Raw genomic sequence first — 25543 nt, forward strand, 5'->3', positions numbered from 1 at the left:
GTCCAAATATAAGATGTGCATTATTTTGTTTCAATTCTTTTAAGATTTCTATTTTGAAATTGCTTTAAATTTTTAAAGCTAGGTCTTAATAAGAGTCTCAGAATTATAAGCAATGAGGATGTTGCAAGTATCCAGAAATTTTACTGTTATGTTACTTTACATCTGAGAAATTTATTTTAAGATTAAAGAACTATCAAGATAATGTACCTTTAGTTAAAAAGCATTTGTTAGGGCATCTGGGTGGTTCAGTGGGTTAAGCCTCTGCCTTCACCTCAGGTCATGGTCTCAGAGTCCTGGGATCGAGCCCTGCATTGGGCTCTCTGCTCATGGGGAACCTGCTTCCCCTCTCTCTCTGCCTACTTAAGATCTCTCTCTCTTTCTCTGTCAAATAAATAAATAAAATCTTAAAAAAAAAAAAAAAAACATTTGCCAACACCATGTACAATGGATCTCATATGTATAATAAATTTGTTTCAGCTTTAGAAGTAACATGTTTTCTTCCTTGAAATTTGGTCTTTACCTTATGTACCCTTTTTTAAGAACAAGAGAATATTAAACTAAGAAACTTTGCATTTATATGTATGTATATATTTATTCATATTAATGTGATTTATCCAAATAACTATATAACCTTAGATTTTCCTTTGCATTTTTGTTACATCATTGGCTTGAAAAGGGGAACAGGTCTATAGATAGAGATATCAAAAAAAACTTGTGTTCTACTTAGTTTCATAGGATATTGGAAAAAGATAAGCTCTTGCTACTATTGCTTTTCCTTTTCTTTCTTTTAAAAATTTTATTTAGGGACGCCTGGGTGGCTCAGTGGGTTAAGCCTCTGCCTTCAGCTCAGGTTATGATCTCAGGGTCCTGGGATTGAGCCCCCTCTTTGGGCTCTCTGCTCAGCGGGATGTCTGCTTCCTCCTCTCTCTGCCTGCCTCTCTGCCTACTTGTGATCTCTCTCTGTCAGATAAATAAATAAAATCTTAAAAAAATATATTTATTTGTTAGAAGAAGAGAGAGAGAACACAAGCCAGGGGAACAGCAGGCAGAAGAGAAACAGGTTCTCTGCTGAGCAAGGAGTCTGATGTAGGACTCGATCCCAGGACCCTATGATCACGACAATTCACTGAGCCACCCAGACATCCCTATTATCACTTTTCGTAAGGCAGAGGGTTTAGTACACTAAACTAAAGCACCTTGTATGACACTATGCTCCCGTCATACTGGTTAAATAGTGATTGGATTACATTGAATAAAACATGAATTTTTCATACCTGTATTCTTGTTTTCTCCTTTTTCCTATATTCTCATTTCTGCAAAACTTCGCAGAACTTGCTCAAAACCTCAATTGATTTTATTAAACTTTATATGTGACAACAATGTATACTATAACCTATCACTAGTTTTACGGTATTTGGAGCTGTTGCTGACACACCCACAATCGTTCGAGGTTGTTCTCTGGGCAGAGGGGATACACTGACCATGACACAATGACATTTTTAAAAAGGTGTATGAGCTGACAAAGTTGTGCTACATTTGTTTTCTGTACTATAATTAAATATATTTTATACATCAGATACATTTTACATAGCATTTGGAGGTTAATTTACTTAAATAGGTTTGTTTCTAAAACACAGTAGCATTTTAAATGTCAAATGTGATATGAAAAACAGCTTAGCAGTTTTGAGTGCAACATTTGCAATTTTTCTCTGAAGGAGTTATAGGTCATTAAACAGGCTTTCAGGGCCAACTGTTATTATCATCAAAAATATAGACATAAAATACACAGTGGTAGCACATCTCACGGTGTTAGAAATGAGGGTAATGCTACATTACTTGAGTAGATGTATTTAAACAAACGTCAATCTCCGTAAAACCTTATGTTCAAAGTTTCGCTGGGAAAAGTATTAAGGAAGAAAACATAGCTTTTAGCATTTTACCTTTTTCTGTGGTGTTAGTGATTTGATTAATATTAAAAGTCATGCAAAAGATAAAATAAATGTATTTTTTCTTTGGAGACACCTAAAGATAGCTAGTATAGGTGTTGTCCATACATGAGAGGTGCCCTAAAATTTAGGCTTTATTAGTAATAAATCTGCTGTTAGCTGTCTTCACTACTCACCCAAACTCTCTTTATATCAGCCCATGGAAGTGAACAGCTTTTACCCAGCTGGCTAGCCATCGACTTTTACCAACAATGTTGGTACTATTTGCCTCTGCTCTACCCTTCAAACTCTTGAATATAGATCACCTCTGTTACCTGATTTAAATACTGTTTTAACATCACTTACACTTTCAGGGTGATTTTTTTATTCCAACCTCAGTGACTAGTCTTTGTCCAACACTTTGGAAGATCTCTTCTCTATCAGAATTCCAAGTATGGTTTTCTAGGGATTTATTCGGTACCATTCTTCCTTCTCCCTTTTATTTTCTCCCTTACTGATCCAGGCCAGTCACATGGCATGATTAAAATTTACATGAGGATGACTCCCGAACTTTTATCTTTAGTCTTGAACCTTTCTTCAAACTCCAGATTGATACACCTATGTAGTTACCTGGTGTCCCTAAAATTCATCTCAAACTTATTTTGTCTCAGGGTGACTTCTTGGTAGCATCACTCAAATATATTTTTCATTACTTTTCCGCTCATCAAATATTCTGAACATTCACCCAAATGCACAAGCTAAATATCTCAGAGTTATATTTGACCTTCTCTCTTTTCTTCCTATACCCAATCCATTAATAATTCCTGTTTTGCCCCTTCCAAAATATTTTCCAATACTGTGCACTTTTCACACCTCCACTGCCATCCTCCTTCCCCCCAAACTCATTTTTCTTTCTTTCTTTAGGACTACTGTAGTCAATATTCTAATTGAGACACCATTTTATTCTTGCCCATCCTCTCCATTCCACAACATATTCTCTAGACTGAATAGGTCATCTTAAGATGCTCTATCAAAGGAACAAAGAACCTGCAAAAAACTTATGTTTGGAAAACTACACAGATGTCAGCTATCTCAGGAAAGACAGTTCAGTGCATCCATCAGTGAAAAACTCTGGATGTCAAGCTAGCTGAGGACCAATGGAAAGTGGCATAGTCAGTGAAAGCATTATCTGTCAATTATGGCTTTATGAATGGTTATGAATAAGCTATAATATATACCTATATGTCTAGATTGCTGGGTCACATTCAATTGTACATTTTAGCTAACTTTTTTTTAATAAACATATAATATATTTTTATCTCCAGGGGTACAGGTCTGTGAATCGCCAGGTTTACACACTTCACAGCACTCACCATAGCACATACACTCCCCAGTGTCCATAACCCCACCCCCTTCTACCAACCCCCGCCCCCAGAAACCCTCAGTTTGTTTTGTGAGATTAAGAGTCACTTATGGTTTGTCTCCCTCCCAATTCCATCTTGTTTCATTGATTCTTCTCCTACCATGTTGGCCCCATGTTGCATATCCACTTCCTCATATCAGTGAGATCATATGATAGTTGTCTTTCTCCACTTGAGTTATTTCGCTAAGCATGATACCCTCTAGTTGCATCCATGTCATCGCAAATGGCACGATTTAATTTCTTTTGATTGCTGCATAGTATTCCATTGTGTATATATAACACTTCTTTATCCAGTCATCTCTTGATGGACATCTAGGTTCTTTCCATAGTTTGGCTGTTGTAGTCATTGCTGCTATAAACATCTGGGTGCACGTACCCCTTCGGATCACTACATTTGTATCTTTAGGGTAAATACCCAGTAGAGCAATTGCCGAGTCATAGGGTAGTTCTATTTTCAACATTTTGAGGAACCTCCATGCTGTTTTCCAGAGTGGTTGCACCAGCTTGCATTCCCATCAGGAGTGTAGGAGGGTTCCCCTTTCTCCGCATCCTCACCAGCTTCTGTCATTTCCTGACTTGTTAATTTTAGCCATTCTGAAAGGTGTGAGGTGATATCTCATAGTGGTTTTGATTTATTTCCATGATGCTGAGTGATATGGAGCCCTCTATCATGTGTCTGTTGGCCATCTGGATGTCTTCTTTGCAGAAATGTCTGTTCATGTCTTCTGCCCATTTCTTCATTGGATTATTTGTTCTTTGGGTGTTGAGTTTGCTAAGTTCTTTATAGATTTTGGACACTAACCCTTTATCTGATATGTCGTTTGCAAATATCTTCTCCCATTCTGTCCGTTGTCTTTTGGTTTTGTTAACTGTTTCCTTTGCTGTGCAAAAGCTTTTGATCTTGATGAAATCCCAATAGTTCATTTTTGTTCTTGCTTCCCTTGCCTTTGGCGATGTTCCTAGGAAGATGTTGCTGCGGCTGAGGTCAAAGAGGTTGCTGCCTGTGTTCTCCTCAAGGATTTTGATGGATTCCTTTCTCACATTGAGGTCCTTCATTGATTTTTAGTCTATTTTCGTGTGTGGTGTAAGGAAATGGTCCAATTTTATTTTTCTGCATGTGGCTGTCCAATTTTCCCAAGACCATTTATTGAAGAGGCTGTCTTTTTTCCATTGGACATTCTTTCCTGCTTTGTCGAAGATTAGTTGACCATAGAGTTGAGGGTCTATTTCTGGGCTCTTTATTCTGTTCCATTGATCTATTTGTCTGTTTTCGTGCCAGTACCATGTTGTCTTGATGATGACAAGCTCTTTGTAATAGAGCGTGAAGTCCGTAATTGTGATGCCACCAGCTTTGGCTTTCTTTTTCAATATTTCTTTGGGTATTTGAGGTCTTTTCTGGTTCCATATAAATTTTAGGCTTATTTCTTCCATTTCTTTGAAAAAAAATGGGTGGGATTTTGATGAGGATTTCATTAAATGTGTAGATTGCTTTTGGTAGCATAGAGGTTTTCATAATATTTGTTCTTCCAATCCAGGAGCATGGAACATTTTTCCATTTCTTTGTGTATTCCTCAATTTCATGAGTATATTTATCATTTTCTAAGTATGGATTCTTAGCCTCTTTGGTTAGGTTTATTCCTAGGTATCTTATGGTTTGGGGTGCAATTGTACATGAGATTGACTCCTTAGTTTCTCTTTCTTCTGTCTTGTTGTTGGTGTAGAGAAATGCAACTGATTTCTGTGCATTGATTTTATATCCTGACACTTTACTGAATTCCTGTACAAGTTCTAACAATTTTGGAGTGGAATCTATTGTGTTTTCCACATATAGTATCATATCATCTGCCAAGAGTGGTAGTTTGACTTCTTCTTTGCCGATTTGGATGCCTTTAATTTCCTTTGGTTGTCTGATTGCTGAGGCTGGGACTTCTAGTATTATGTTGAATAGCAGTGGTGATAATGGACATCCCTGTGTGTTCCTGACCTTAGCGGAAAAGCTTTCAGTTTTTCTCCATTGAGAAAGATATTTGCGGTGATTTTTTTCATAGATGGCTTTGATAATATTGAGGTATGTGCCCTGTATCCCTACACTTTGAGGAGTTTTAATCAGGAAGGGATGTTGTACTTTGTCAAAAGCTTTTTCAGCATCTATTGAGAGTATCATATGGTTCTTGTTCTTTCTTTCATTAATGTGTTGTATCACATTGATTTATTTGTGGATATTGAACCAACCTTGCAGCCCTGGAATAAATCCCACTTGGTTGTGGTGAATAATCTTTTTAATGTATTGTTGAATCCTATTGGCTAGTATTTTGGTGAGAATTTTCACATTGGGTTCATCAAGGATATTAGTCTATAGTTCTCTTTTTTGATGGGATCCTTGTCTGGTTTTGGGATCAAGGTGATTTTGGCCTCATAAAATGAGTTTGGAAGTTTTCCTTCCACTTCCATTTTTTGGAACAGTTTCAGGAGAAAAGGAGTTAGTTCTTCTTTAAATGTTTGGTAGAATTCCCCTGGGAAGCCATCTGGCCCTGAGCTTTTGTTTGTTTGGAGATTTTTGGTGACTGTTTCAATCTCCTGACTGGTTATAGGTCTGTTCAGGTTTTCTATTTCTTCCTGGTTCCGTTGTGGTAGTTTATATGTCTCTAGGAATGCATCCATTTATTCCACATTGTCAAATTTGTTGGCAGAGAGTTGATCATAGTATGTTCTTATAATTGTCTGTGTTTCTTTGGTGTTAGTTGTGATCTCTCCTCTTTCATTCATGATTTTATTTATTTAGGTCCTTTCTCTTTTCTTTTGATAAGTCTGGCCAGGGGTTTATCAATCGTAGTAATTCTTTCAAAGAATCAGCTCCTAGTTTCGTTGATTTGTTCTATTCTTTTTTTGGTTTCTATTTCATTGATTTCGGCTCTGATCTTTATGATTTCTCTTCTCCTGATGGGTTTAGGGTTTCTTTCTTGTTCTTTCTCCAGCTCCTTTAGGTGTAGGGTTAGGTTGTGTACTTGAGACCTTTCTTGTTTCTTGAGTAAGACTTGTACTGCTATATATTTTCCTCTCAGGACTGCCTTTGTTGTGTTCAACATATTTTGAACTGTTGTGTTTTCATTATCATTTGTTTCCATGAATTTTTTCAATTCTTCTTTAATTTCCTGGTTGACCCATTCATTCTTTAGAAGGATGCTGTTTAGCCTCCATGTATTTGGGTTCTTTCCAAATTTCCTCTTTTGATTGAGTTTTAGCTTCAGAGAATTGTGGTCTGAAAATATGTAGGGAATGATCCAAATCTTTTGATACTGGTTGAGACCTGATTTAGGACCGAGGATGTGATCTATTCTGGAGAATGTTCCATGTGCACTAGACAAGAATGTGTATTCTTTTGTTTTGGGATGAAATGTTCTGAATATATCTGTGCTGTCCATCTGGTCCAGTGTATCATTTAAGGCCTTTATTTCCTTGTTGATCTTTTGCTCGGATGATCTGTCCATTTCAGTGAGGGGAGTGTTAAAGTCTCCTAATATTATTGTACTATTGTTGATATGTTTCTTTGATTTTGTTATTAATTGGTTTATATAGTTGGCTGCTCCCACGTTGGGGGCATAGATATTTAAAATTGTTAGATCTTCTTGTTGGACAGATCCTTTGAGTATGATATAATGTCCTTCCTCATCTCTTATTATAGTCTTCGGCTGAAAATCTAATTGATCTAATATAAGGATTGCCACTCCTGCTTTCTTCTGATGTCCATTAGCATGGTAAATTCTTTTCCACCCCCCTCACTTTAAATCTGGAGGAGTCTTCATGTTTAAAATGTGTTTCTTGTAGCAACATATAGATGGGTTTTGTTTTTTTATCCATTCTGATACCCTGTGTCTTTTGATTGGGGCATTTAGCCCATTAACATTCAGGGTAACTAAGGGCGCCTGGGTGGCTCAGTGGGTTAAAGCCTTTGCCTTCAGCTCAGGTCATGATCCCAGAGTCCTAGGATCGAGCCCCACATTGGGCTCTCTGCTTTGCAGGGAGCCTGCTTCCTCCTCTCTCTCTCTCTCTCTGCCTGCCTCCCTGCCTACTTGTGATCTCTGTCCATCAAATAAATAAATAAAAACTTAAAAAAAAAACATTCAGTGTAACTATTGAGAGATATGAATTTAGTGCCATTGTATTGCCTGTAAGGTGACCATTACTGTATATTGTCTCTGTTCCTTTCTGATCTACTACTTTTAGGTTCTCTCTTTGCTTAGAGGATGCCTTTCAATATTTCTTGTAGAGCTAGTTTGGTGTTTGCAAATTCTTTCAGTTTTTGTTTGTCCTGGAAGCTTTTTATTTCTCCTTCTATTTTCTATGATAGCCTAGCTGGATATAGTTTTCTTGGCTGCATGTTTTTCTGATTTAATGCTCTGAATATATCATGCCAGCTCTTTCTGGTCTGCCAGATCTCTGTGGATAAGTCTGCTGCCAATCTAATATTTTTACCATTGTATGTTACAGACTTCTTTTCCCAGGCTGCTTTCAGGATTTTCTCTTTGTCACTAAGACTTGTAAATTTTACTATTAGGTGACGGAGTGTTGACCTATTCTTATTGATTTTGAGATGGGTTCTCTGCACTTCCTGGATTTTGATGCTTGTTCCCATTTCCATATTGGGGAAATTCTCTCCAATAATTCTCTCCAGTATACCTTTTGCTCCCCTTTCTCTTTCTTCTTCTTCTGGAATACGAATTATTCTAATGTTGTTTTGTCTTATGGTGTCACTTATCTCCCCTTGTTGTCCAGTAGCTGTTTGTCCCTCTTTTGTTCAGCTTCTTTATTCTCTGTCATTTCATCTTCTATATCGCTAATTCTTCCTTCTGCCTCATTTGTCCTAGCAGTGAGAGTGTCCATTTTTTATTGCATCTCATTAATAGCTTTTTTGATTTCAACTTGGTTAGATTTTAGTTTTTTTTATTTCTCCAGAAAGGGCTTTTATATCTCCTGAGGGGGTTTCTCTAAAATCTTCCATGTCTTTTTCGAGCCTGGCTAGAACCTTGAGTATCATCATTCTGAACTCTAGATCTGACATATTACCAATGTCTGTATTGATTAGGTCCCTAGCCTTTGGTACTGCCTCTTGTTCTTTTCTTGTGGTGAATTTTTCCTCCTTGTCATTTTGTCCAGATAAGAGTATATGAAGGAGCAAGTAAAATGCTAAAAGGATGGCAAGAACCCCAGGAAAATATGCTTTAACCAAATCAGAAGAGATCCCAAATCGTGAGGGGGGAGAAAGGGTATAAAAAGAGGTTCAGAAAGAAAAAGAAAGAAAGAAAGAAAAGAAACAATTAAAAAAATAAAACGAATAAAGAAAAAGTATAAAAAGGATATATATATATGATAAACTAGTTAAAAAACATTATAAAAGAAAAAGGTAAAAGTTAAAAAAATTAGCAGAAGAAGAGAAAAAAAATTGAAAAAGAAAAAAAAATTAAATTAACTGCAAGACTGAAGAATCATGGGGAGAAAGCCATGAGTTCTGTGCTTTGCTTTCTCCTCCTCCGGAATTTCACTGCCTTCCTTGGTATTGAAACTGCACTCCTTGGTAGTTGAACTTGGTCCTGGCTGGATTTCTTGTTGATCTTCTGGGGGAGGTGCCTGGTGTATGATTCTTAAGTGTCTTTGCCCCAGGTGGAATTGCACCTCCCTTACCAAGGGCCGGGTTGAGTAATCCGCTTGGGTTTGCTTTCGGGAGTTTTTGTTCCCTGAGCGCTTTCCATAGAGTTCTGGAGGACAGGAATGAAAATGGTGGCCTCCCGGTCTCCAGCCCGGAGGAACTGAGAGCCCGGGGCCCCACTCCTCAGTGTGCCCTCAGAGAACAGTGCCCAATTACTCCCATCTCCCAATTACTCCTGTCTCCCTGGCCTCTGGCTGCGCTCCAAGCTCACCAATCCTGTGACCAGTTCAACGTAACCCCGAGCTGGAGCTCACTCCTCGGCTCTGTCTCTGTAGCCAGCTTCCCTTTTCTAATACCTGCAATCTCTGTGACACTCAGACACCCCCAATCCTTCTGTGACCCTGAGTGACCTGAGGCCACGCTGACCCCACGTGGGCTTCACCCCGGTTTAGCCTCTGGAGCGATGTCCCTCAGCGGGACAGACTTAAAAGTCCTGATTTTGTGCTCCATTGCTCCGCCACTTGCTGGGAGCTGGCCCCTTCCCCTGGGGTCTATCTTCCCATTGCTTTGGATTTACTTCTCTGCTAGTCCTACTTTTAAGAAAGTGGTTGATTTTCTGTTTCTAGAATTGCTGTTCTTCTTCTCTTTGATCTGCCATTTGATTTGTAGGTGTTTGCAATCTTTAGATAAACTATCTAGCTGATCTCCTGCTACCTGAAGTAGGTTCAGCCTGCTACTTCTCCACCATCTTGACTCATCCTCCTTAACTATTTGAAAAAATTCTTATTCCCTTCCATTCTGGAGAGTTTATTAATATTGGTAAATTAATAATCTACTTGATAGGTTATCATATAATAACATGGGACTTTAATAAAATAGAAAATACAGCAAAATAAAAACCCTATATTAAAGCTAGATACAATAATGCATTAGACTTTACATTATTTGGTTAGAGGGAAGCCTCTTTTTTGGAATAGTGTATAATTACTGTATTGGTCTGCTAGCAGGAAACAGCATCCCTACTCTGTTCCAGGAGTGCTTTAAAAAAGGGCTTATTTGTCAAAAAAGTGACAAAATGTAGGGAAACCACAGAGATGGTACAGTAAGTACTTTGAGACTATGCCACCACCAGACCCAAAGGGAAGAAAAAAAAAGGCAGCAATCATGGAACCCAGAAGGGAACAATTGAGTTCAATTAGAGTTTCAAATGCAGAGTCAACTTTCAAATGAGACATGGAGCCAACCTGGGGCTACCCCACAGGGATGAGCGAGGAGAAAACACCCTCACTTCCTCACTCTTTCCCATTGGCCTCTTGCCAGAACTCTGGGTTAACCCATAGCTGAAATCAGACAACAGAGCTATTTTGATCCTGCAGGTCAGTCATTTGGATCAAAGGCAGATGGAGAGAAGAGGAGAGTAGAGCTGAAAATTTCTAGAATAGTGACATCATGTGATCCAGGGACATTTTGTGTTGTTTGGAAGCTAAATTTTAAAGAATGTGGCGTTGATATAGGTCAGTGAGCAGGTTGGATCATATGCTTATTTGCAATGTGTGCAGACACAAGCAACTCTTCCACATCATTCCCATTTAGGAGGAAATTCTCTACACTGAATCCTGTCTGGCCAAGACAGAAGCCACAAACTTGCTTTCTCATCCTCACCTACCGTTGGCACACAGTTATGTGAAATAAGCATTGCTAGACCCATTACCGCATGGTAGACATAGATTTTAACAAAAGTGGAAAAAGGTGTGCCATAGAAGCAATTTCCATCAAACTCTCTTGGCAAAGACATCTGGCATTCAGGATTAACAGAGTTAGCACAGTGTCTGAATTTGGCCATCAGCATTCACTAGTGATCTGGAAGTCTGTACCCATGGTCACAGCACTGAAATCCTTCCCATGGTAGGTATTGCATTTACCCTTTTACATTTTACAGCAGCTTATGGCTGCATAGCCTCCTATCCTGACTTTTTCGGTCTGCTAGAGATTCTGGATCTCTGGCTCTGATTAAACTACTTACCATATTACCATGTTTATTATTATTTGCAGTTAAAATCCAGATTGATACATTATGATATTCTTTAAACAGCTGCATGTGAATGATACTAATTTAAAAATAAATGCCTGTTGATGGTCAATCAGGTAATTCAATGATGCTACCATCATTACCTATAAATTAAAATATTATGGACTATTTAAGAAGTAAATATCTTTTAAGTAGAACAGAGATACCGTGGTGATAAATTATGAAGTTATAGAAAAAAAACAATGAAAGGAAGATAATTAATAAAATATATTTGTGTGTATTTATGTATGTTTATCAAAATAACTTTTTAAAAGCTTTTTGTTTATTTATTTGAGAGAGAAAGAGAGCATGAGCAGGGGGAGGGGCTGAGGGAGAGGAAGAAACAGACTCCCCACTGATCACAGAGCCCTATGGGGTGTTTGATCCCAGGACCCTGAGATCATGACCTGAGCCAAAGGCAGATGCTTAACTGACTGAGCCACTGAGGTGCCCAAATGCTGATTTATTTTAAAATTCAGTTGATATTTTATTAAAGATGTAAAATTTTACATACTACTTCGAAATCTACTATTTTTTTTTCTAATTTCCCAACTATTAGCCTTCTTTCTACTTTCATGAATTTGTGGCCTTTCAGAGCCCTTCTAGGCCATATTTCTATAATATTATTTTACATTATACTCCACTGTTTAACATGGATTTCAATCCATATCATTGATATTCTTTCTGTGCTACAAAACTTTTTCTTGTACATGTTGTAATTTTGAAATTAATGATTTTAAATATAAATCAAGTTGTTTCATTTTAGTTGCTACTTTTTATTTCTATCCCATGAATATACAATATTTTTTTGGAGATAGTAGTTTGGATTGGTTTTCAGGTATACCCAAAGGATAATTGCTTGATCAGAAGTTATCCTATTTAGCTTCCTGTTTCAAATCTTATAGAAGAGTTTATACCAATTTAAACTTCTACCATTTGATCATGAGAGTTACTATTTCTACATAGTTCCCTTTAACTGATGGTTTCAAATCTTATTTTTAGCTAATTCTGAAGAAGTGGAATATTATTTCTTTGTGTTTAAAATTTTTATTTTACCAGTTATAAAAATATTGAGTATTATTTTGAAATTCTCATTAGTTATTTGAGATTACACTTCTGAAAATTGTTCGTTCGTATTTGTAGAAGATGCCTCTTGTATAGGTCACATCTGCTTGACTCATCTCTGATTTCAACACTGACAAGTTTAGTGGACAGTTCTGTGCAAACTCACACACTGAGCAGCCAGTCTCAAGATTGCAATAATAGACTTTATGTATTCTAACTCAGGGCTTTCTAAAGACCAGACAGAGTTTGCTCTGACTGTTCTCAAGCACTACCATGAAATGCTAACGTTAATCCTCAGCACCAATCTGCTTGCAATGGAATTTAGGAACCACACTGCTAGAACTCGGATCCTCGAGCTTCCTGTCTTTTTGATAGAAAAATCTGGTAGGCGTTTGGTTTGCTTCTTAGACCAACAGTAGTGAGTCTTTGTCCATAGCATCAAGCTTCATTAAGACCTAACTACATTGACCTCTCTTCCTTCCTGTATTCCTTTCCATGTTCCCCCACTCTTATTTCACGAGTTTATCTTCCAACTACAGTGCCTGTACCAAAGTTCCTGGTTTTTGCTTTCAAGGGAAACCAAACTAAGAAAATATCTTTGTGTAATGTATCTTTTACAGCCTTATTGAGGGATTATTGATATACAAAAACTGTACATATTTAATGCACACAATTAGATGAAGTTGGACATATGCAGGCACATGTGATACCATCACCATAATTAAGTTAACATATACTTCCAAAAGCATACTGTGTCTTTGTCTTTTTGTTGTCTATCTTTTTTTCTTAATTATTGTTATAAGTTTTGAAAATATATTAGAGTTATGAATACTTTGTCACATATGTGGCAAAATTTTTTAGTCCACTAAGATAAAAATTATTAGGGATAATTCTACTCTTACAAAGTTATGTGGTGTTTTTATAGTATATATGTATTAGATACACAAAAATGAATAGAAACATGTATGTGCATATATTAGAGTCAAGTGTGTCAGTCTTTAGCTGTATAGTTTGTGTTTATGTCCTTTCCACCACCCCAGTTTTAGTGTAGTAGAATTGATTAAACAGATAAAATTGTATATATATTTAAATTATACAACATGATGATATGATATGTGTATACAAGGTGAAGTGGTTCCCACAATCAAGTCAATTAACATGTCTGTTACCTTGCATACATTCTTTTTGTGTTGCATTTTTGGGTGTATATGGTGAAATGCTTAAGATATGCTATCTCAGAAAATTTCAAGAATGCTATACAATACTGTTGACTAGAATCACCATGCTGTACATTAGATAAAAACTGATTTATTTGTAAGTCAAAGTTTGTACCTTTGACCAACATCTGTCCATTTCCTCCACTCTACCTCATTTCTTAGCAAGCACTATTCTACTTTCCGTTTCTATCAGCTAATTTTTTTCTTTCTTTTTTTTTGTTTTGTTTTTGTTTTTAGATCCCACAAATAAATGAGATCATTCAAACTTTATCTTTCTTTATTTGGCTTATTTCACTGGCATAATGACCTCCAGTTTCATTGATGTTATCATAGATGATTTTTTTTTTTTTAGATTTTTTTTTTTTTTACTTTTTGGGGCTAAATAATATTTTATTACCTATGCATTTATCCATATGGTCTAATTTTTTTAAAAGATTTTATTTATTTCTTTGACAGAGAGAGAGAGAAAGAGAGACAGTGAGAGAGGGAACACAAGCAGGGGGAGTGGGAGAGAGAATAGCAGGCTTCCTGTGAAGCAGGGAGCCTGATGCGGGGCTCAATCCCAGGACACTGGGATCATGACCTGACCCGAAGGCAGACACTTAACAACTGAGCCACCCAGGTACCCCCATAAGTTCTAATTCTTGTCAATCACATTTATGGAAATAAGAACCTATTTCCTATCTTTTTTGATTTATTTAAGTCAAATTTTCTTGGAATTTATGTCTTGACTAGTGAATTTACTGAGATTTTGACTCTAGGCTACTGACGTTCCAACCTTCTTCTCAGGCACATTACTCTCCTTCACAGTAATTGAACTTCTGGCTATATTTGCCCTTACTATCATGGTGAGCAGCAGTGCAGGATGGTTCAACATTAAAGACAGGTTATGCTAGGGAAAAAACAGCCTAGAGGATCTAGGATCCAGGTATTTCCCAGCCAAGTAGAGACTAATTAAGTTCATAATCCTAGCCACACAAAAAGTTGAGGTGGAAAACTGTCACTTTGAGTAGCATAGAAGAATCAAGTAGGATACGCTATCCAGAACACTGAAACTATCTCCTATTTCGTTCTGCTTCCTTTTATTGTATCCCTTAGGCCTTTAGGAAGGCCTTCATAATGCTACTAGGACTCCCAAATCATGCTATCTTCTCAAGCCTTCATGCCAATGTGCAGGTATTCATCTGCCATTAAACCATAGGTCTTGATGATTAAGCCTAAGTTTACTGTCTCATTAATGTCATCCTTGAATATATTAAAGGATGTCTACTATTCATTCTTTATCCTCTTTCATAGTATTTATCAAATGGCAGACAATCATATGTTCCCTTATTCTCATTTTCTATGAGACTTTGAGCTCTGACTTATTAATAGCAGGGGCTGCTAAAAACTCTAAATTGTTATCTATTAGGTACGTGTTTTGAATGAATAAATAAATAGCAGTAGACAAGCAAAATAAAATTTGGGAGGTGAGAGATTTGAAAAACGGGCATTGGTAGGTAAAGCTGAAATAGAATCTCAGACTGAGAGAATTATTGATTTTTAAAAAAATTTTTAAATTAATTTTTAAACTTAATTCCAGCATATTAACCTACATTGTTATATTTGTTTCAGATGTACAATAGAGTGATTCAAAAATTCTATACATCATTACTCCAGGGTCATCATTAAAATTGTACTCTTAATCCCGTTCACCTATTTCACCCATCCCCCCCACCTCTTCACCTATTTCACTACTCACCTTCAGAAAGTTATTTGGTTTTTTACAAAACTATTCTGGAAATTCTGAATTTTTTAATTTTAATTTTTTGTTTGTTTGTTTTTAAGACAGAGCATGCACAGGAGCAGACAGCAGAAAGGGCAGAGGGAAAGGGAGAAAGAAAGAATCTTAAGCAGGTGCCATGCCCAGTGGCACAGACCCCAACACAGAGCTTGGTCTCATAACCCTGAGATCATGACTTGAGTTGAAATCAAGAGTTGGATGCTTAACCAGATGAGTCACCGGGGCACCCCTCTGGCAATTCTGAATTAATGAAATAACCTACATGTATTAAATAACAAAATCTCCAAATCATAACTTTACATTTTATTTGAAGTGACTTATCTTAAAATGTAACAAAAATGCATGTCAGTTTTCTCTTTTAAATCTATGTAACAATCTTTATTACACAAGAATCTGCTTACATAGTAGTACAGGACATCTTTATGTATTGTAATGACTACTTTTTAACTTTATTCAATATTTGTGTCCATAGTTGCGCATGAAACTATTTAGAAATTACTTTAAAAAAACAAAACCCCAAACCATGTATAAATTATTCTAATATTGTAAATCCTATGGCCGGCTTGCTTTTAATATCTCTGGCATATATTTTAAGGTGTAATATAGATTGAATTGTGTCCTTCAAAATATATATGTTACCGCCCTAACCCTAATATGACTGTATTTGAATACTGGCCCTAAAACAAGATAATTACCTTTACATGAAAATATAAATGTGGGACTTCCGTGTAGTTGAAAATACATGTAAAACTTGACTCCCTAAAACTTAACTAATAATAGACTACTGTTGACTACAATCCTTAGAGAAAACATAATCAATTAGCACATATTTTGGATCACCTGGGTGGCTCAGTTGGTGGAGTGGCTGCCTTCTGGCTCAGGTCATGATCCCAGAGTACTGGGATCAAGTCCTACATCAGGCTTCTTGCTCAGCAGGGAGCTTGCTTCTTCCTCTCCCTCTGCCTCTGCTCTCCCCTCTTGTACTCACTCTCTCAAATAAGTAAATAAAATCTTCAAAAAAATTAACAAATTTTTATGTTATATGTGTTATATACTATATTCTTAAAATAAGCTAGAGAAAAGAAAATATGAAGAAAATTATAAGGAACAGAAAATACATTTACAGTATGTATTGTATTTATCAAAAAATTCACATATTAAGTAGATCATGTATGTCAAGCCCGTATTGATCAAAGGTCAGTTGTAGTCCTCAGAAATATGTCAGGCTTAGTATAGCATGATAAAATATTTTATTACTGAAGTAGCTAAACAATGCTAATTTTATGATCTAATTCTATTAAAATATGTATGTAAACTTAAATAACTAAAACAATAGGCTGACAGTTATTTTTAAAAATTACTATGTCGTAAATGTTTAATCTTGCATTACTCCATAATAACAATGTATTTACTGACAATATAAAATTAGCAACTAATTGTCAAGTCAAGGTCAAAACCTTGTAATATTCTGTGACTCATTAAAGTGATTCATTGTAACCATTTATAGTCTGGTGAATATTTATCTCTTTTTTTTGTACAGGTAAAACAGTGTATGTGTTCTCATAATAAAATCATTTAATTTTAAAAGCCTTTAGACATCCATTTATAGAAAGAATAAATCCATCGTGTTAGAAGCTCTGCATTTCATTAAAAGCTTGACATAATGTGACAAAATAAAAGTCAAAAACTAAATACTAACCATATTTAGTACAAATAAGTAAATGATTCTATTTTTATTTTATTTTATTTTATTTGTCTTCACTTTCCTTGCTCCATGGCTTAAATTTAACTGTTTGTCTTTGGGACATTTGGCACCATGGTGGAAATTACCATCTTTAATGCACTTCATTGGAATGAATACACATATTTTTCATAAGGCAGAGAAACTCATAGGATTATTTAATGAAAGATATGATTTATGACATGACCACATTTCCCCCCTCAGTTCCAAATAGCTAATGTGTTATCACTATTAATTTCTAAATTACTTATGTAGTCAAACATTTTGGCATATGAGATACCAACTTGCTAATGCATTTCCAGGTATTTTAAATTGTACGTATTAACAAAAAGGAAACATTTACAAGAAATCACCAAATTTCTTATCAGGTAAGTAACAAAAAACAAAAGAACTGTGAAATCTGGAAACAGATGAATGGAATATTAGCCTTCCTTCCTCATATACCTATTTTTAAAACACTTGCTAATTTTAATCCAGAAAATTAATATGAATAAAGATTCTATTGAGATCTCTGTAGAGAGAACTGAAAGGGGCTCCCTTCCATGCTTAAGAATATTCCCGAGATATTCACTGAAGAAAGCCATCAAATCCAGTAGCAAAACCAGGAGGCTTTGGAATAGTTGGTAATAAGCATTCTCTAATCTCTAAATCCAAAAGGCTTGTACAATAGTGTTGAATGTTTGGCCCCAATCTTCCCTGTCTTAATGTTGCAATTGTGCAGATAAAGAAATATTCTTAGGAAATGAAACATTTTTACTGATGCACAGAAGACTTTAGCCTCAACTCTATCTTCCTTCCCCCTTTTATTAAGTCCAAACTGACTCTGAGCAAGTTTTACTGTTTATGTATCCTTACCACAGTTAACACAATCTTAATTTTCTCATACTTTTAATAAATTGAATACAGGACAATTCTCAGAGCAACACTCAACTTTGACTTTCTCCAATCTATCCCATTAATACTTTAGGCAACTGGTTTCCTGTAACACTCATCTTAACCTTTTCCATATTACAACGTTTTAAATAAAGTTTGAATTAATAGTTCTGGTTGACTTTTCTCCTGCTGCACAAAAGAAGCCTTTATAGGAGCCCAAAGCAACCCCCCTTTTTCCCACACCACGACCCATCATAGGAGGAGAAATCATTTCCTCCTCTCACCGTCTGCAATAAACCCAGTCTTAAGAATGTCCAAGCACGATGTGTTGACTCCATTAAGCTAAAAGAGATCAATAATGGCTAGAGAGATCAAATGAATTTTGAAATGCAAAACCAGTGAAACAGAATTGTTGGATAAAAAAGATTAAGTGCATATATGTATCATTTATGAAGATGTATATGAAGGAAAAAGTATGTCCTGAAAGTTAAGAACATATGTTCAAACTAAAAACAACAAAAAAATCAGTAATTTAACCAAAAAGAAACATATACACTTTTAATTATATGAAATAGGAAATTTTTAAATGATCTCAAAAAAGAAGAGAAAAAAAGAAAAAAGGGAACTATGAGAAAAGGAGTAGTGATGTGGCCAATAAATCCAAGGGCACTCACTAATGAAAACTGTTAAAAAAAAAAAAAAAGATATATATAGAGAGACATTAAGAAATAAGGAAGAAAATCAGGAACTGCTGGAAAGAAATATCCCTGAGTAGAAGTCAGATCTATACCTGAAGAATTAAGGTGTTTATATAGTAATAAGCTATATTTTTAAGAAGGAATACTTATTTAAGAATAGTCTGCTTAAAATTTGTTATTCTTAAGAGGAAAAAAACCTCATAAGACTTATGGCAGAAGAAAACTTGTACAACAAGAAAAAAAAAGATATCATTGTATTTCTCATCTTCAATTTTGAAAGCTAGATGAAAATATAGGAGAATCTACACACTACTGAGAAAAAATGACTGCAATCCTAGAATCCTACATCTAGCCAAGCTATCATTCTTCTATCAGGGTGAATGGAAGATAAATGAGATCATCACAGAGACAGAGAATATCTGATCCAAGCAACTCATCTGAGGAAAATATTTGAGAAAATACCCTTATAAATAAACCACTGCAAATGCATTAAGGTAGAAGATGAAAAAGAATGATCAAGATTTCACTTAGTCCCAAATGGAGAGCAGACACTTCTTAGTTCTCCACAACACAGTACACACTGGGTTAAAAGTATTTTCAAGACTCAAAGGAATAGATGGAAAGAATAATGTAGTAAGTAACAGATAATTACTATTTCTTTAGGGGTTCTTTAAAGACCAGTTCATTTCTCCAGTCATTGCTTGACTCCATATAACTAAGGAAATTTAGCCAACTAATCTGAATACCCTAGATTTTCTATGCAGGGGAATTAGTCCAAACTACCCCAACACTAAACCTATCCTTTGATACCCTATTTTTGCCTTAGTCTTGAGCACTTACTTACATGAATGGTTGAGTGTTGACACTGATTTTTTTTTTTTTCTGAAGAAAAACACCATCACTCATAGGATCTAGCCATATTACCTCAACCAAATAATCATACAATAATCTGATACTTATGTTTACTCCAAAACATCAGTTATTTGGGTTTAATTACCACACTAAGTCTAGCATTGGATTCTCCAGATTCAGTCCATTTTCTCTTCAGTTTCTTCTCATCAAAGGTTTAAAAGAATCTAAAATCCCTTTTGTGCTCGAATGGCATAAGTGTTTGGTGTTCCAGCATCCCATTATGAGAGAAAATCCTTAGGGAAGTCTTATGCTCTGCAAGGGGGTGGTAAGCTACAGGGCTCCCATTGAGAGATGCCTTGTCCCAAATACATACTGGAGCACACAGTACCTTATATATTTTGTGATACAATCCTTCCTTAGATAGACATTAAAATACACCAGGAAATAATGGGCAGTCAACCTCTCATGTTCTGAATCAGGAGGAAACACAGCAGAGTGAAGACTATGAGGGGCCTTTCCTTGCTGAGCTACGGTTAGCCAAAAGTTGGGAAAAACAATACTGTTAGAACTAGTAAAACTCCTCAGATAATTAGGGAATTCAGTTTTCTCAGAGAAAAATACATTTAAATTCAGTCTGCTTCTTGCCTTAAGAGTTCATTTTTAAAATTTCTTTTTGATGCATAGTAACATTAATCTCCTATAGAGAAAAAAATGTTTGTAGCATAATTTGAATACCAAACTATTAGTATCAGTAGGAACATGTCTTTCTGTCTTCCATATTCTTTTTTTTCTTTGGGCATCACAAATATAAACCATCTGGTATGCCAGATGCTTGCTTTTCTCTTTATACATGCAGGAAGTGTAGGTGGAAGGCCTCCAAAATCCCAGACACTATTATCCATTTTGCTTATCATCATCATCATTATCAACTTCCCAGCATTTTAATAAATGATGCTGTTTCTCTGGTTTGAAGTCAGTAAGATTTGTAGAGATTATTTACTTTTTTTCCACCTACAAGATGTCAGTGAAATTTTAGTTGGCCAGAAATCTGGAATATTGTTTATAATTTCTCTGTGGTTTATAATCTCCAATTATATAGAGTATGTTCCATTTTAAATAAAGTGTTGGCTTAAGTTTTATTGTAGTATTTATCAACCTGTCTCTGCACTAGGATTTACTTTTATAAACCCAAACCAATTTGAGCCCAATTATATGTACTTTCAAATACCTGCCAGGTGTTATCCAAAGTAGACTGGGTATTTCCTAACTCAGTTCATTATATCCAGATCTTTCGAACAAAGAACAAGTAGTGTGCGTATGTCTGCACACACACATGTGTGTGCAATTGTGCAAGTACACACATGTCCTTTCATGTGTGCACATGTATATGCATACATGCTAGAGGAAACCACTTTTACATGTGGTGAGCATATCATAATTAAATAAGAAAAACTAGCAAAGCAATAACTGAAGGAGATAGGAGGAACGTGTAATACTTAGTGTGTCAGGACAGTCCTGGCATTAAGAATTAAAATAACCTCAGGCTAGACAATTCATTTGCAGTAGAATAATTTGTTGCAAGAACTATTTAGCAAAATATCTAGAAAGAAGCATTTTAGTAATGCAGTAGCTTTTTTTGTACAACGGTTAATTTAGGAACCCTCCTGTGTAATCATAAAGGCACATAAATACACAACAGCACAGTAGTGAGTACTCACAGATTTTCAGATGGAATTAAAATTTCAGGGCAGTATGTTTACATCTAATATGAGAAACATGATTATCTATACCTTTGTCATAGAATTTGTGAAGACTAAATGAAATATTACACGTAAAAATACTACCCTCCACCATAAGCATGTTGACAAGTGCTTGTTGAATTAGAAATACATCTCTTGAAGCTCTTCTTTCAAAGATGTGCAAAATACATAAACTTAAAAATTGAAAAGTCAAAAAAATTTATCATTAGAAACATGATTACTTAAGTTTATAACTAAGACATAAAATCTGCCCTTTAAGGACCAAACTCTAAAGGTTATAGATGTAAATAGAGAATAATCAAAACATTATCACTAAGATTAGGAACAAGCAAAATAAAATGGATCGGGAAGGAAATAGTAGAAGGATGGAAATTAAGAAAAAGGGAATTTTAACCAGAATAAAGGAAATTGGGACACCTGGGTGGCTCAGTTGATTAAGCATCTGCCTTCAGCTCAGATCATGATCTGGGATCCAATCCCGCATTGGGCTCCTTGCTCAGTGGGGAATGTGCTTCTCCCTCTGCCTGCCGCTCCCCCTGCTTGTGCTCTCTCTCTCTCTCTCTCCCCCCACCCTGACATATTAATTAATTAATTAATTAATTAAAAGAATGAAGAAAATCTCCGGTTTCACTTGTCTGCACTGGCTGCGAAACAGGTTGCTTCTAGGTGGTGGAGAAAGAGTAGTGGAAGAGTATCATGCCTCGCATGCTTAAAGTTACTACAAATAAGCAAAACTTATTAAAAAATGTGTGTTCTCTATAATCACACTTTTAGGAAAAATCAATTATTGTGCGTTCCTTCCAAGTACAATTGCTGGTCCCACATGCAGAGTGGAGTTGCCGGAATTTGGCAAATGGTGTCACGAGCACATTAGCTGGAAGAAAGGCTTCTTAACCCAATCACACATGCTATTTATAAATACATAACTACAGTAATTTACTAAATATATTCATATGCAAATATATGCATAATTAAGTGTTAGTAAATATTTTTCATTTTGCAATGTGTGCTTATTATTATTTAATATTATATGTATTAGACAATTCTGCATTAGAAAGACCTAAAATAGCCAAAGAGACATATCTGAACTATGCACTCCAAACCAAGTGTTCCTATTTTTGCTATTACTCTGGTCCCTTAAAGCTCTTAAATGTATACTTTTTATGTGACTGTGGTTTTGTCTGTTTATGTCTACATGAAAACACATACATGTATGTATGTTGAATTGACAGACATAGGAAAAAAATGTAGTTCCTAATTTCAATTGTTTTTATACTTGTGTTTGAAAACTATTATTGCATAGTTTTCATTATAACCATGTATCTATTCTGAAATGAAGATGTGTAAAATTCAAATGTTCAATTACTTGTTCCATTAATATCTTTAATTAGGCAAATTCAGATTTTAAGTATACATAGGTCTACCTTCCTAAGGAAATATATCCTAAGCCATATTTATGTGTGTATTAACTGACTTCCCTGTTACAAATGTTAATTGTTATTTGTTGTTTTAAACATAACTCTTTATTAATTTTCTTGTTTAAAAATGAATATAATATTCTATTTCAACTATTAAAGAAAAATATTTTTGATGTATTATAATAGGTTTGAGTTAGGGGTTGAAATATTTTATGATCAGAAAATGAGAATATGTTATTTCCAATAGGGACTGGAGGAAAAGTAGAGAGACAGATGAAGTAAAGTCATATTTAACAGAAAGGATAAGACTTTGTTTCAATGAAGTACCAAAAATATAAAAATAATTATAGGGAATTTTCTTTTTGAGTTAATTCAAAGATAATTAACATGGATACTTCGATTTTTAGAACAAAAAAGAAATAAACAGAAGTCTCCTCTGGCTTTATTAGCAGGGAGGGAAGAAAACTGGCTTTCCTCTGGAGTAGGCATAATTGAGAGAAACAAAGATGACCATTTTCAGAGAAGGTTTTGAACACACATTCAATGCTTTTCTACAGACAGCAATATGGGACCAATTAATTCAGATTCAAAAACAATTTGCTGGTAAGGGAAGCTTTCTTCCATAATTCTGTGATGTACCTATTTGGGAGAAGAAAATGGGGAAGGAAGAACATTCTTCTATTTAAATGGAAAGACTGAGACCTTGAGATGAGTGACGAATAATATCTTCATTAGGATGGTGTTTCTGTGATGTGGCTCGTGGTCATCTTTTAGGAAGCTACAGCCTCCTGAGAACCATGTAAACAGATTTCTATGACTACTGGCTGATCTCAGATGGTATTTTAAAAAGTATGTGCCATGGGGCACCTGGGTGGCTCAGTGGGTTAAGCTGCTGTCTTCGGCTCAGGTCATGATCTCAGGGTCCTGGGATTGAGTCCTGCATCGGGCTCTCTGCTCAGCAGGGAGCATGCTTCCCTCTTTCTCTCTCTGTCTGCCTCTCCATCTACTTGTGATTTCTCTCTGTCAAATAAATAAATAAAATCTTTAAAGAAAAAAAAAAAAGTATGTGCCATGCTCACCAGGCTAAGAAGATAGTACCCATCACCATGACTCTTGTAGGATCATACAAGTTAATCAAAGAAGGGTGGAGCTTGATGACTTGGACCACTGCATCCCGCATCTGGGATGTGTTGTAAGCAACATTATTAAAGCAGCACTTAAATGTAAATATCCATATTAAGATATAGTGGAGGTGAGCCTGCCAGCTTAACATTTTAATGGGACAAAGTGACCAGAGTCTCTACATAGTTGACAGGACAGAAGACTGACTGGCCATGAAGCCATCCCCTGTACCAGTGCTCATCAGTTTGGTTAGTGAGCATGATGATATTACCACGTTTAAAACCCAATTCCCCTTCATTTGCTGGTCCAAAGTTGTACAGAAACTCCCTGGGGATCCTGGGAGTTTCCCTATGGGAGAAGTTTTCACTGGGTTGAGTGCTGTCTCCAGTTGAAAACCTGACTCATTTGTGGTTTAGGCTGATATTTCTCTATAGGCTGAGATGAAGCTTATCTTATTCTTTCTTCCAGTCTGGGCATAACTTGCTGCAGGATCTGGACTGTCCACTTACAGTACTCCAGCTGGTCTTGAAAGAGTGCAGAGAGCTGGCTCACATGCTGAACATGCTTGACTCAGCAACTTCTTGAGACTCAACAAATTTCTTTAAATCCTCACAGAGCTCTTCATTGGGAATCTTGCCTTGTTGTTTCTTCTTATAATCAAAGTCCAGGCTTCAACCTCTAACTTCTGTAGATGAATTTCCTTCAGCATTCTGTCATGAAGCTTCTGAAGGAGGTCAGTGAAGTTCCACTTCATTTCCATGTCCAAAAAGTCTTAAACCTCCAAGAGTTCTTGAATGGCTTCTCCCACCTTACCAAGTGCTGAGCCAAAGTTACAATCATCTCTAAGCTCTCCTCCAAACATGAGCATTACCTCTGCCAGCAGACCTTCTACCTGGGGATATCCTGGCTCCTTCTCCTGGCTGCAGATTTTTGACATGATGTGGATCATACTGAGTTTATCTCTGGAAGCTGGGTTGGCTTGAAAGTACTCATTTTTTTTTTAAGATTTTATTTATTTATTTGACAGAGAGAGATCATAAGTAGGCAGAGAGGCAGGCAGAGGGAGAAAGGGAAATAGGGTCCCCACTGAGCAGAAAGCCCAATGTGGGGCTTGATCCCAGGACCCTGAGATCATGACCTGAGCCGAAGGCAGAGGTTTAACCCACTGAGACACTCAGGCGCCCCTTGAAGGTACTCAATTGGTTTGGTAATAATTTCCATCACAGTTTTAATGGTGACTTCTACTTTCCTCTCTACCTCTTTGAAGTCATCATCTAGCTTGACTCCTTCTTCTCATCCACTTTCTGAGTGGCTTTGCAGAATTGCTTCTTTAGCCTGGTCACTGACTACTGACAAAGTATGGGAAGACACATGGGTATGAACAACTATGGTCATGGGTGTGGGTGTAGTTGCCTTAAAGAAGCTGTGGAGGAGGTAGGTAGGAAGGCTGAGCAGAGTCCTGCCACTTCTAGTGCTCCCACCATAATTGGGGGCATGGAAGACATAGTGGTATGGGGCCTTAAATAGTTTTAAATTTTAGAAAATGTAACATTTTTGTACCTATTTTATGATATAAACTTATGCAGAAATTATCCAAATTTATATATGTACAAAAGTTCAATATTTGTTGAGTTTCCATCATTGTCTAGGAAATGAGTAACTTACATAATAAGATCTTATTTAATTTTCATAATAATATGTGATTGGTTGTAAGAAATAGGATTTATGAATGTACTAATTAAGGCTCTGAAAATTAAGTAACTTCTCCAAGTCACAGGTAGAAAATGAAGAAACTAAGAAACAAGCCCAGAACTGTATAACTATAAATCTTGTTTTATTTTGTTTGTTATTTATTTGCTTTATTTTATTTGTTTATTTATTGATAAGTCAATAACTTTTGCTTAAAAATTGCTGGAGAAGATATCTCATATCATATACCCATATCTAATTATAA

At 36.0% G+C, this 25543-nt stretch overlaps 1 pseudogene; it reads right to left on the reverse strand.

The window, feature by feature from the left end:
- Positions 1–23741: 23741 nt before the first annotated feature.
- On the reverse strand, positions 23742–24917 carry LOC131833107 (endophilin-A1-like; annotated as a pseudogene).
- Between the last annotated feature and the right edge of the window lie 626 nt (positions 24918–25543).

The sequence above is a fragment of the Mustela lutreola genome, chromosome 6 (assembly GCF_030435805.1).
Source record: "Mustela lutreola isolate mMusLut2 chromosome 6, mMusLut2.pri, whole genome shotgun sequence".
NCBI classification, from domain to species: domain Eukaryota; kingdom Metazoa; phylum Chordata; class Mammalia; order Carnivora; family Mustelidae; genus Mustela; species Mustela lutreola.